Source organism: Marmota monax, unplaced genomic scaffold (genome assembly GCF_021218885.2).
Source record: "Marmota monax isolate L192 unplaced genomic scaffold, Marmota_monax_Labrador192_F-V1.1 WCK01_AAM20220418_F8-fsc00112, whole genome shotgun sequence".
NCBI classification, from domain to species: domain Eukaryota; kingdom Metazoa; phylum Chordata; class Mammalia; order Rodentia; family Sciuridae; genus Marmota; species Marmota monax.
The window spans coordinates 2752504-2767241 of record NW_026692073.1 but is presented as its reverse complement, the minus strand read 5'-3'; positions in this window follow the sequence as shown (position 1 = coordinate 2767241).

Genomic DNA, 14738 nt, shown 5'->3' with positions numbered 1-14738 from the left:
GTTGAAGGGAGACTCACGTAGCATACATTCATGGCCACATTTTAATGACCATACAAACGTAAAAGTATTGATAGGGGAATGAGAAAATCTGAAAGGATAATCCAGGCTAGATTAAATGCCCAGGACAAGTAGTATTTAGTATGAGTATTGAGAAAGTGTTGCCCTGGTTCTAAGTAGTCTGTCCTGTAGAAATAACATAGAAATAAGGATATACTGACAGGCTTATTTCAGTTTTAGTTGCCAAGAAACTGGAGAAGTGTAGATTACTGTGCATGTGGTTGGGAATGAACAGATCTTTATTGGGAAATGACTGATAACAAAAGGAATATATATAGAAGTGTAACTGATCAAATTTTTATAATCTTTGTGCTTCTACAATCCTATATACTCACTTGTATTTGCTCATACTTCTAGAGCATTTTTTTGGTCAATCTTTTGACAGTGAATTCCTATAGTTAGTGGTGAAAAAAGGGATTTGGGATCTTGGGAGAAATATAAAGCTTTTCTACAGAAAAGAAACATACAAAAAGTTTAGAGTTAGAAAAGCAATAAGTAAATAAACATTCTGGATGTTGCCACCAAGGTTGACATCCTAGTGTGTTATTTTCAGCTTAAGAAGGTAACATGTTACGTGTTTTAGAACTCGACTCCAAAGACTGGAAATAGAGAAATGCAGTTTAGCTGGCTGCACTCTTGGTGTAATGACTCCCTCTACCCTGACCTGAAATAATGGGCTCAGAACCTGTCTAACAACCTTCAGGAGTATTGCTTGAGTAGTTGCCACTGTGAACTTGTGTATATCACCAGAAGATGGTGGAAAAGGATAGATCATGGGATAGCTGGCATTAGAAAGCTGTCCCACAGGGAGACAGAAGCCATTCTGTTACCTCTGTGTCTGGGGCTGTTTTTTTTTTTTAAACCTTAGAAAGTGGTATCAGATATTCAAAAGTATGTATCAGTCAGGGAAAAGCCAGAGAAACAGAACCAGTTGAAGATATGTATTAAAATATAGTAGGGCTAGGATGTAGCTTAGTGGTAGAACACTTGCCTTAGTTGTGTAAGGCCCTAAGTTCAATCCAAAAAAAGTAGGAAAAATATGTTGAGACCTGTCACAAGAAGTTATCTTAAGCAGTTGTGGGGACTGGTAACATAGGTCCAGATTCCACAGGGCAGGCTGCCAGGCAAAGCAGACTAGAGCTTAGGCACAGCCAAGATTGCTGCCATGGAACATCAGGGAAGCCTCAGTTCTTTTCCTCAGTCCTTTCAAATCACTGACAGGTTCATCAGAAAAACTCCAGAGGGATATTATTCTAGTTAATCAAGTGTGGACTTTAAATTACATCTTAAGTCACATATTTTCCAAAGCAATACCTAGATTAGCATTTGAATAACGGGACTGTAGCCTAGTCAAGTTGACACATCAAAAAAACATTACATAGTATGAGTATGTGCCCTTTAATCACATTAAACACTTCAAAGAAAGATCAGTTCTACTTAACATGATACAATTATCCAGTGTACAACTGAAAACACTACAAGTTCCCCCCAAAGAGCATGCAAGATTCTTGGGCAATGTTGTTTTCTGACATCCTATAACTGAAATACTGTCTTTTGAAGATGGCCATTATGTTTTCTACCTTAAGATGTAAGATATTTCTTTATTTTTACATAGAATGTGATACATCTGGTTAATTTATATTTCTACAAGTGCTCACATGATCACAGCTGATATTCGTAACTACCTTCTAGCACCCATTCCATTCCTCCTCCCCTCAGTAAATGCTTCAGGTGTCAGGGTTCTTTGGTTTGGGGGATGACCATGGCCACTATTTCTAAATAGTCTGAGCCATTAGAACTACTAGAATTCAATTCAACTTGGCTAATAGTTCCATCGACTTCAAATCACTGGACGTGATTGAATGAAGAGACCTTCTATGGGGTATATTCCAGGCATATAATTTTTTTTTAAACTTCTAGTCCAATTTCTCCTTTGTAGTCATATAATCACTAGAGGCAGTATAGCAGCCCCTTTCTTTTTCTGCTAACTCAGAGCTCGATTCAAAAATGGAAGGGTAGCAGTCAATAGATTTCTTGTCATTCCTCCCTTTGGTACCCAGACCTCTAGCCAGCAGAGCCTAAGTTTTTGTGGATAAGAAACTTAGTAGTGATAATCATCATTCAGCAGGGGTGATGGAAGACACCTAGTATCTCCAGTTTTCCTTCTACATTACTGACCACCAGCCAAACCACTGGCTACAGTTTATAAGATCTATTTTCTCTTTAAGGCAAAATGAGCACCAGTTTCATTATTCATAGTTGTGCCCACTAGGAGAGGGAATCGCCCTCACCACTGCCCTTTGAGAACATCTCAGAAAAGGGTTATAGTGCTGTAGTGCTATATTTTTAGTTCCTGCATATGGCGGGGGGAGGGGGGGGGCGAATCAACTCAGTATTTCCCTCAGAAAGCTAATCATAGGGCAATATCCAGGAGCCCACGGATGTGTGGTAGGAGAAAGGGCGTGTGGTAGAAGTGGGACACTGGACATTTATACCAATTCCTCATGTGAATTTTTTATGCCTTCAATGTCTGCTCAAGTCCCAACTTAGATGTGCCACTTCTAATTTGTGATGGAGTGCTGCTGTGTATACTCCACTTCATGACTAAGTGGACCACATAACACCCAGTTCATGATTGGCATCTCAGGTCATAATTTGGTAGCACATGGTTAAGTGCTCAGTCTATGAGGGCCTATAGCAAGCCAACAACTGTTTCTCAAAAGGAGAAAAGTTGCTCACATAGGATTCTAGAGCAAGCCCCCACTCTAAGGGGCTGTGCTAGGATTCACCTATGGATCCTGCCAAAGGATCTACCTGCCACCGAGTCCGTTGAATCAGACGGCCAGTGGCAGAGCAACTTGTTCAGAAACTTGGACACCAAGTTTGCTCCTGTGAGCCCCACTCGCAAACTAGTAGCTTTTACAGTCACTTGGTAAATGGTGAAGTAGCACACCCAAAGAATGCGTTGCTGAAATCTGAAAAGGCCCATTAACACCGTGCCTCTTTTTAGTAGAGGGGACCATTTGTAACTAGCTTCTCTTTTACTTTAGGAGACAAGTCTCCACATCCCATACCATTGGATCTTTAGAAATTTCGTTGAAGAAATTTGAACTTGTGGAATTTTCTACCCTCTGATATGCAAATATCATTATGTCTAGAGTAATAACTATTTCCTGATCACCAGGCCCAATCAGCGTATCTTTAACAAAAAACCAGCACAATATCTTGTAGAAGGAAACTATGATCAAGACCCCCATAGACTAAAATGTGAGATAGGGCTAGAGTTAATACCCTAAAGTAGAACAGGAAAGATGCTTTGCTGGCATTGCCAGCTCACAGTAAAAAGCATCCAGAGCAGTTTGCTAACAGGTATAGAGTACAATGTATTTGCCAGATCAACAGTGTACACCAGGTACCATAGGATGTGATAATTCTCAAAAAAGAAAGATCACATCTGCAACAGTAACTGCATTAGAGTCACCACCCAAGTTTATGATAATCTGGCCCATCATTCTCAAAAAATTTGTTTCCTGTACAAACCAAATATACAAGTTGAATAGGAATGTGGAGACAATCCCTGCATCTTTCTAGGTCCATACAAATTTCTTTCAGAAGGGGTGCCTCTCCCGACTATGGCCAGAATATAACCCAAGCACCAGAGAGACTGCAGGAACCTAAGTAAGTTTATTAGAAGTAGCCCTTCTTTCACTAGCTCTATATAACCCCCACCCCAGTACAGTTCCCAGTAACTCAGAGTTTATAGCTCCGAGACTAGAACCTCTTTGTTCTGTCATTTCTTCAAGTTTGATTTTTGTCTTAAAAAAAAAAGCAAGCTTGCTTGATCGTTTTCCCCACCCTTCACTCTTATGAGACTTCCCATATACAAGTAAAATAAAACTTGTATGCTTTTTAGTCTGTTGTGCCGATTTGATTTGTCCAACCATAGGAGCCCACATAAAAGCTAAGGGGAGGGGATAGAGGTGATCTTTCTTTCTTACACTGCCTTTGGGCTCACGATTCAGATAAGCCATCTTTAAGACAAAACAGGAACCCAAAGTCTATATTTAATGGGGCCTTATCAGTTCAGCCTAATCAATATTTTTCCCCATTGTTACTCGAGTCAGAAGCCCAACTTGGCAGGGGGTGTCCCCCAAAAGACCAGGTCTACTCACCCACCCCCAAAATAGAGAAAGTAGTGATAAGGAATTCACTCAGTACAGCCATACTGGGAAAATAAGGGACCAGGATACCTAGGTGTGACTTTGGACTAGAAGTGACAGTCCCAGGATTATTAGAGGAACAATAATGGGGAGGATTTAAGAAGCACACATATGAGTAGTCTTGGTAAAATTATGGATTATCATTTGTCACAGGATTGGTCATGAAGAGCCTTGTCAGTAAAGATGTTGCTGTTGCCTGTGGATGAGGGGACAGTACTTCTGATTCACAGTATGTTTATTGATCGGACATATTGTTCCTGGAATCCAAGGTAACTGAAGAGAATAACTTGAAACAAGTCAAACGTGAGATGGAGTTGGGATAGTAACTGGATCCTCCTTCAAGTTTAGTGCCTAGAATTCTCCAGTCATTGCCCTATACTTGTGATTGGAAAAGAATGTAGACCAATTGTTAGGTTGTCGGCCCTGAAGGGGGAAGATTACCCGTTTTAGACAAGAACTACCAAAATGGTTAACCTGTCTATGGGTCAGATTCCTGTTCAGTTTGCACCAAGTCTAAGGTAGCCAAAGGAGACAGATTTAGTCTGAAGACAGACATGCCAAGCTCTTATCCTTTTAGTCACCTAGTGGACATCTGCAAGCTCATATGAAGAGTCAGTACTTTCAGCAAAAGCAGGCTCTTGGTTCCCATTACATTGTCATCCTGTCTTTTCAGATCCATTCCTACATACTAATTTCTATCTGGAAAAAATGGAAAAAAACAGTTATTGTGGTATATATTGTGTACTACCTGGGTCACAATTTGTACTTCATCCTTTAGAAGCTCTGGTGATTGAACCTTGGTCTAGAAAAAAGGTGGCAGAGCTAAGCCCTCAAGGTCTTGCCCTTGTAAGGTATCTACCTCAGGCAAAGGCAGGTTAACCTCATGCAGGGTTGGAATGGCTGCTTCCATTGGCAAAGATAACTCAGAACTTAGGGGTTTTCTACCCCAGCTTCATTGGGATCTGCCCAAAGTCCCCAGATGTTTAGGATTCCATTCCTTTCCAGTCAATGCCTTCACTTTAACAGAAGATACCTTATGAGGTTGGGAGGTTCAATTCATATTGAAATTCATTCACAGGATGAAACTCCAGGTTTGGTTTTCAGAAGTCATGGCCTTGCAATTACAACAGATGAAGTTTTCCTCCAGAACAGAGGAAGTTCAGGTCATTTATACAGAGCACCAGCCAAGAATTTGAGGCCCCAAGTCCATCCTTTCTATCCTCACTTTTTCAAAGGCAGTTATGAGAATCTAGCCAGTCCCAGTTAGAAGGGGACACATTCAAACTATAGCAGTCCATCTCATCTGAGTGCCACCTAATCCCATGCTGCCCTCTGACCAGTGCCCTTTCCCAAATTTCTCTTGACTACTTAGTGTAAAATTCAGGAGCAGCAGTTTAAAAATGGAATTTGCAGTGAAAAAGACAGAATCTAAAAGATTTGGAGGTTTTCCAACCTGAATGTGTAAAAAATAAGAAAGCATGGTTAAGAGAAAAAAACCAAGGGTATGGCCAAGTTTAGTGCAGACAAAGCCAGGGGCTATGACAATGGGAGAATGATTCCAGGAGCATTATTGATGCTTACAACACCCAACACAGGATTAGTATGCCAGAGGGTGGCATCCACGTGGTGCCCACTGCAGGTATGCATGCTGCAGGAGTTCTGATGGTATGTTTACTTCCATCTACATTTCAGATGATACCCGAGAAAGCCTTGGAGTTGGGGCTTTCTGTAGAAAGTCCCTAGTAGGTAAATTGGAAGGGGACAACTGAGAGCCTTACATTGTAGATCTACCAGTGTGAAACTCCAGCTTGGCATAGCTGCTGCATGGTCTGTGCCCAGCTAAGCCACTTGGCAGATCTGCTTGAACCTTGGGAATCCATTCTCTGTCCCAAAAGGTCTAGAAGCCAGGGAAGAGTCAATGAAGATCATTCTCAGACCCAAGATCTAGTGTTTTCTGCTTTTGAATTTTGGACTTAGGAAAGAAAGCAGTAACAGGTCTTATTACTACCTTTTAGAATAGAAGAACCTATTCTGCACCTGTTACACCATTATATTTTGGAAACAATACTTGATTTCACAGGCTTGCAGCTTGAGAGCTATTTGAGGATGAAACATACCTTTGAGTATCATCCATATGTAATTTAAATTTTATCCAGATAAAATTCTCAGGTATAGACTTTTGAGTTGATATTGGAATGAGGTGAGACTTCAAGGGTTACTGGAAAGGGGCAAAGATTGAGAAACACAGAATGCTATGGCTTAAACATTTCCCCTCCAAATTTGTGTGAATTTTTTCTTCTTCATCAGGGGAGGTACCAGAGATTGAACTCTGGCACTTGAGCACTAAGCCACATCCCCAGCCTTTTTTTTTTTTTTTTTTTTGATCTTAGAGACAGGGTCTCAAAGTTGCTTAGCACTTCTCTTCTGGGGAAGCTGGCTTTGAACTCGTGGTTCTCCTGCCTCAGCTTCCCTAGCCACTGGGATTACAGACATGCGCCACCACACCCAGTGAGTGACTCGTTTTTTTTTTTTAACCAAGCCCACTTATGGACAATTTCAACTACTACTTCTTGGCCCATTAGGTAAGGGCTAGCATAATGGGAAAGAAAGAACTCAATCTGGCTTGTCCCATTATGCTAGCCTCAATTCCAATACACTTAGGGAATTGGGAAATTACTACCAGGCTGGACAATGGATATGTGAATCCATCCATGATAATCTGGCCTCAATAAACCCTTACTCTAACAGGGCTGTGATGCTACTCTGGGTTTTACAAGTCAATGGTACTTATCCTTTTTAGGAAAAGGGACTTTTTAAGTACCTTTCAAGCACAAGCTAACAAATCTACAGTGTTCCACCCAGATTTGCCATCAGGTGAACTGTTTAACCACTGGACCAAGGTAAGGTCCTCAGGGTCAGCATCCAACCTAAGTTAAGCACCATGTTATCTGCTGAGAGCTCTCTCCATTTGTCTCAGGTTGGGTTCTGCATAAAGATGTTGAATTTGATATGAAGGATATTTTATTATAGGTGAATACTCAAAAGTAAAGCCTGTGTACTAGACTTGGTCAAGGTGAGAAGTCAGTGGTCACAGAAACCTGACAAAACTTTAGCCAACTCCATAGAGTGTTCTAGAAAATTATAAGCCATAGAATTGTTCCACAGCGGGGCCAAAATGCCTGGACCTTTACTTTCAAAGTCATTAGATGTAGAACAGCATGTTCTTGGGTCAAGTATCTCCTCAGCTGAGAAGCAGTGAGCAGACCCTCAGAGGCTACACACTGATGTCACTTCCTATAGCTGGCACAAGCCATTCCTTAAAGGGAAACCTGGAGTCTTCTGGAAGACACTTGATATGAATCAATGCCCTTTAGGACAACTATAGAAATGAAGAAATTCCAAGGCATTTCTGTATTTCTACATTACTTTTTGTAGGTAGAAACTTCTGAAGTCATGAAGTTTGAAATTGAGGAAGCCAGATTTATTGGCAGGAGAATCTACCATGCAACTTTGTAAGAACTTAATTCTTTACGTTACTGCTTGAATTACCTATAGACATTTGTTTACTGCATTAAATCTTGTCTGAAATTAGGTCTAGGATGATTTAGAGAATGGCCAGTACATCCTAGTGCAAACAGGTAAGCTGGATCAGAGTTTTAGATTTATACAGCAAAATACCTAGAGCAGGAAGCAATTAACACTGAGGAGCACTGAAAGATCAAAAAGAGAAAATAGAGATTGGCAAGTGAAAGCCCAAATTTGGTCCATGACCAAATCCAACCTACCTCCTGTGTAAGTTTTATTGGAAAACAGACACATTTTATGTATTGTCCGAGTGCTTTCACCCTATAATTGGAATAGGGACAAAGACAATATGGTATGCGAAGCCTGACACGTTTACTCTCTGGTCCTTTCAGAAAAAAGGCAGACAATCTAAGCCATTGAGTCACAATAGACCTCTTGATTCATATTTATAGTCCTCCTGGCTATTCCCCTTAGTCACATATTAAGTCCATAATTGGAGGTCGTGTGACCGAGCTGCCTTGCAACATAAAGCAAAATGCAAGACTTATAAAAGTCACAAGTTACTCTGAAGACCAAAAACACCGAGTACTGAGCTCCCCTAGCCTCCCCCACCAACACAACACTAAGTAGAATTAGTCTTGGGTGGAGCACATCACACTCAGACCAACTGCAAGGCAAAAAGTTCCCACAGTTCAGGGATCCCTTGCTGCATTCACTATCCTTTTAGATGCCACATTTTTATGTCAATCAGCAACATTTAAACATTAAAATAGAAAATAGACTTTACTGCCAATCAGAACTTCTGATCAACAAGAGAATCTGTTCTCATATTTGGTAATATTCAGATAGAAAGTTGATATTTGAATTTATGTGTAAAAAAGCTACATGGAAGAATGAGCACAAGTTTGCCATTCTGAAACATTAAGAACATGGCTCACGAGCTTTTCCAATTCCCTAAAGTTCAAAGTCTCGAAGTTGGAAGCCAGTGTCTGAAATTTAAGAACTTTCAGGAAAGACTTCCGATTCAAGCCAGATTTCTGATGTCACCATAAAACTAGTGTTGAAGGCAAACATGTCTTGATGGTTCCCCAAGTTACCACAACAACTCAGAGCCAAGAAATATTCCTAGAATTGCTTTCCAGTAAAGCATAGTGGTTTTAGTTCTAAAATTCATGTTTATGCTATTCTAATCTGTTCAGTGAACAGTGCTTTCTTTTCCAAAGATTAGTTTCACTTTATATTTTCCGCTTTCCCAGGTCAGACTTACAATACATTACTTATGTTGAACACCATGCTGCTTTGAGTTCAGGCAAGTTTGTGTCAAGAAGTGGGATTTCACTCTGTTTGCCAAGCTAGTGAGCAACCTGTTGTGGTTTTCGGGATGCTGTCAGGAGTCAAGACTCCTAAATCAGAGAAAGGATTTTGTTACTCATGGCACAGCAAGCATCATGAGCATCACATTGGTGCCAGTTCTTCACACCTTGTAAGTCCAATGGGAAAGGTGTGGAAAGGCCCAGGTAGGTGCAGTGTGTTTGCACTGGGGCCAACAAATACCAAACTTGGGGAACTCATCATTTTATGACCAGTAGTAAACAAGCCTGCTTTTTTTCTTTGAAGAAAATGGTACCTCATCCCTCAGTTGCTTACTGAAAATAATGTCCAAGAGTTAGCCCAGGTAATCAATGATAAGAACCTTGTGTTCTTGGTAAACTTAAGTAGAATGTGCAGGAATGCTTAAGGTCTATAGCAGATTGCCTCTCGGGTTCACTGTGGAACGTTTCTCCCAATAGTTGTTTCCAGTCCATCTTTCTAGCATATAATCTAAGTGAAAAAAGTAACTAGAACACTTCATGTTAAAATCCTCAACATCAGGATTACCTGATGTTTTAGTGTTGAGGTCTTAAGCAATCAGAAGTAAAGGAGGCTTCATCTAGCCTACATAGAAGTGAGCCATGAGACAGGAGAGCTCCTGAGCTGGGATCTTTGATGAAACTTATGCTTCCTGGGATTCAGCCTCAGGTCAACAGCATGCACCCTTCATTCTGTGAGTGTCATATATATGGCATTTCCTCACAAGCCTTAGGTTGTTGACATGCAGGAATAGTTATGATAGCATATCCAATACTAAGGAACATGTTTGAGGGACAAATCCATGTGTGGATAGAGCAAGGGTAAGGATCCAGAGACAACTTTCAGAATATACCAGAGAAAACACTCAAGAGAAGGACCACATGTATACAGAATAGATGAGAGTTTATCTGGAAATCCTATCTCAGAAACAGGAAGACAAAACTCAAGAGCGGGACACTAGAAACTCTCATCTAACCCCAGCACCAAGGAATGGTCTCTTTGGCAAGTTCCTATCCCTTTAAATTCCCTGGGGGAGGTTGGAGGAATTTACTAAGCCAAAATTCCCCACTTTAGTTCCATGGAATTCAGCATTCAACAATAAACGATCAGATTGTGGTTTTATTTCTCCACTTCACTCCTTTCTATTTGTTACCCTCTTATTTCAATAAGCCTTGTTTTTGTTTGAAGATCAGAGTCTTAAAGTTTTAAAATGTGGTATACACTAAATTAGGGAATAGAATCCATAAGAGAAAGTCCAATAATCTACAAAACCCTAATTTTTCTTGGATCCAAAAAGAGAAACAAGGTAAACTGAATTCCAAAGATTAACCATCCTTAGTGTACATTGTCTTTCCTTCAACAGTTTCATCTGTGTTGAAACCCAAAGGCCATAGTTGCTCATGACTCTTTAGTCAGATTGACAAGGAAAGAAATTCCTAGTTTCAGGAATAAAGGTGGCAGATTACATAGAGGAAAAATACAGGACATTTTATGCCAATAAATTGGACGACTTGTATAAAAGATTCCTTAAGAGGCACACTAGGAAAATTCACTTGAAAAATAGCTTGAATAGTCCTTCACCTATTAAAAGTTCAATGTGGCTAAAATTATGACAAACTCCAAGCTCAGATGGCATCACTGAGGAAATCTAACCTTAAAGTAACAATTACATGTAAAGTCTTCCAGAAAATAGACGAGGGAATGCTTCAACAATTCTATGAGGCCATTATTATTCTGATACCAAAACCAGAAACAGGTACTATGAAAAGAAACTACAGGTTAATCTCTCATGCTCAACACAAAAACACTAAATAGAAAAATCAAGTCCAGTACTTAATGTTTTACTGGAAGTCCTTGAGTTTTTCAAAGTTAAAATTGTCTTTATTCATGGATAATATAGACAATGATTCTAGTATCTTTAGACTTTAATAAGTACATCTACTGAATATAATTATCTACTCCTAAAATGAATCAGTCTTTATGCTAATGGGTAGGTAGAAATTGATGCAGTAACATCCAAAAATGAAGTCTTAGAATAAATCATTTATAAGATTTCATGCTGAAAACTTTAGGACATTGCCAAATTTGAAGACCCAAATGAATGGAATATTTTACCTTATTCACAGGTCAGAAAACTTAGCATTAAGATATCTAATTTCTCCAATTTATCAATAGATTCTAGCATCCCAATCAGAATACCAGCAGACTTTTAAAGAGATTAATACTGACAAATTGATTATTCAGGAGTACAAGATATTTCCATGTAAAACAATCCTGAACAACATAGTGGAACAGGAAGTTATGACTACCAAGATTTATTAATGGACCAACTCCTTCAGAGGAAGTCAGGCCCAGTTAAGAGACTCCCAACTACCAGGCAACTAAGAATCAAATAGGTGGGAGAAGCTGAGGCACATTTAGGCCCAGACCCTGTCCCCAGCACATGGGATAAAATTGGAAAAGCAATCTCCAACACCAGGTTTCTCCCTGTGAAGAGGAAGGTTTGCACCTCACTTGTAGTACCGATTCTAAGGTTTCCTGTGATTTGGGTCTCAAGTCACCAACTCTGGGAATGAAAGAGATTAGATCTACTTGAATCTTTTCAGATCTCAGGACAAAGAAAAAAGTAGAGGTTTATGTGGACACTCCTGTGTTCCCTGAAGCTTATTCTCCAGAGAGAAGTGCAGAGAAGGGACTTGAGTGCAGCCCCATATTCCCCAGGAAATAGCATATAACACTTTTCCAAAAGCTACTTGACAGCATTGCTTCTAACCAACTTGCACTGAGAAGGTACCAGGTGAGTATTAATCCCCCACAAGGAGTCTGACCACACATTGAACACCAATTTTCAACTTCCACCCAGTGGACTACATCACCTACCTCCCAGCACTGGAAGCAGAGGGGACTGGCATGCCTCTTGAGCTTACAGAAATTGTTTTTATATGGGCACATAAGCACTTCCAGGGACTTTATTCTCTAGGAATAGTATAGAGAAGGAGGTCATAAAATGACGTGATTTTTCCCAGGAAGGTCTTATGATGCATTCTGCCAAGGGCTATTTTGATGGCCAGGCTTCTAACTTATATTAGGACATCAGAGGGAAAGACAAGCGCTAGCCCTCCTATAGCCTGAGAAGCAGATTGATACTTCCCAAACATTCTCTCCACCTGCACCACACTAGTAACTTCAAATCTAAGCTCCTGGAAGGAGTTTGTCCACGTACCTCCACTTTTATGGCTTCTACCAGAGGGATTGCATCCTAAACATCCTAGCTCTTGGAGGATAGGAGCCTAAACATAAGTCTAGGCCAGAAAGAAACTGTCAGGTTTTTAATGGGTATATAAGCACTTACAGGGACCCCATCTTCCACAATCAGTGCAGAGAAGCAACTTTTTAAAAGTATCCTTTTTATCCACCCGCCCCCCAGAGCTAGATGCTATACACTGAGTGCCAACTTCTTACAGCTACCTCCTAAAGGGCTCCACCTTAAATATCTTGGCTCTGAGAGTAGAAGGGACTAGGCCTGTGCAAGTCTTGAGATCTCAGCGCCAAAGTTCGTTTTAAGTGAACACACTAATGCTCCTCAAGATACAAGCGCTTATAGCTTTGCAGCTTATACCACCCTTCAGTGGCTCCCTGATGGACAGGCTTCTAGTGAGCTTGCATAGGGGAGCTAGCAGTAAAACAAAACATACCCCTTATTTCATCATTTCCGAGGTAGACTATATCATTCAGGGTAACTTGAATCTGTGTTCCTGAACCATTGCCACTCATTTGGCTCAGAGGAAAAACCATTTTTTTTTTATTACCTTTAAGAGTCATTGTTTTATAAGATCAACAATACCCATCTCAGCCTCACCATGAGGCCAGAAGCTGGAATGCACATCTAACACCCCGATCTCCCCAGCCACATTTAGTCTGGCTCCCACAAATATCACATGTGATGATACTTATGAGCAAGGAAATGGAACAGGAAGTTATGGCCACAAACATGATTATGGTCAGTAGCATTGACCATAATCCCAAGGAAATAAAAAAAAAATCACAGAACTCTAAGAACTGCCTTGACTAGTGTAAAACATTTTAAGTAGAGTTAAGTTCTCTAGTTTTCTCTAGTTTCTTTAGTTTTCTAAAGGAGCCAAGAGTTGAGCAAACATGAAACAAACTACCAGAGAGAAATTTTTCCCTTTAAGTAGTCATCTGCACATTTGTTGTAATGACTGGAAAAAAATTTCTACCCAAAAGTCACTAAACAAACTGAAGATACAAATATTAACTGGTGGGTTCTCACCAGCAAATTCAGCCAATATCAAAACCAGATAGGGACACATCAAGAACTATAGACCCATAATCTCTGGATGAACATAGATATGAAAATCCTTAGAGTATTAATATGGAACCTGGTGGCTCACACCCATAATCCCAGCTACTCTGGAAGGTTGAGGTATGAGGATTGCCAGTTTGAGGTCAGCCTCAAGAAACAGCAAGATCCCATCTCAAAAAGTAAGGACTGAGGTAGTTCAGTGGTAGAGCACTCCTGGTTTAATCCCCAGTACTACAAAAAGCATTAGCAGTTCATGTTTAAGAATGCATTAGGGTTGTATATCCCCAGTCAATTTTGTTTCATTCTAGGCATGAAAGTATAGTTCTCCATATACAAGTAATTAATCACAAATAGGGTAGAAGTCATGTAATCTCAGATGTAGATTAATCAGTCCAGTATCCATTTGTTCAAAAAACACTGAAGTTAGACAGGAATTTACCTAAACTTCATAAAGGCAATATTTCAAACCCAAAGCTAACATCATACCAAATAGGGGAAAACAGAGCATTCCCTCTAGAAATCAGGAACAAGACAAGCATAGTTCTTGAAATTTTAAACAGAGCAATTAATAGAAGGAAATAAAGGAGATAAAGAAAAATATCACTATTTACAAATATATTTAGAAAACCTCTCCTCCCACCCTAACCCCCCCACAAAAAAACTGTACCAGAGGACTCTAGAGCTAGTAAATGCATAGTAGGATATGAAAAAATATACAAAAATTAAGTTTTATTATGCATCAAGAACAATTCTATAGGAAAAAATTGGGAAAACAATTCCATTCACAGTAGGCTCAAAGAAATACCTAGCAGTAAATCTAACCAAATAATGTGGAACACCTCTATAATGAAAATTACGTGATACTGAAGATACTAGGAAATGGAGAGATCTCCCATGTTACCAGATAGGCAGAATTGGTATTAGCAACATGGCAATATTACCAAAAGTGATAGATTCAATGCAATCCCCATGAAGATACCAGTGACTGTTCACAGAACTAAGGGGGGGGCGGGCTACAAATCATAGGGAAGAGGATCAAGAATAACCAAAGCCATCTTGAGCCATAAGAAATGTTGGAGGCATCACAATACCCAGCTTCAAATTATGCTACTGAACTACAAACAGAAACTGCATGGTACTGGCATAAAAACAGACTTAAAAACCAATGCAACAGATGTAGAGACATACCCACAGTCAGCTGATCCTTGACAAAGGCATGAGAATCGTACATTGAAGAAACAGGCTTTTTTAAATTTAATTTT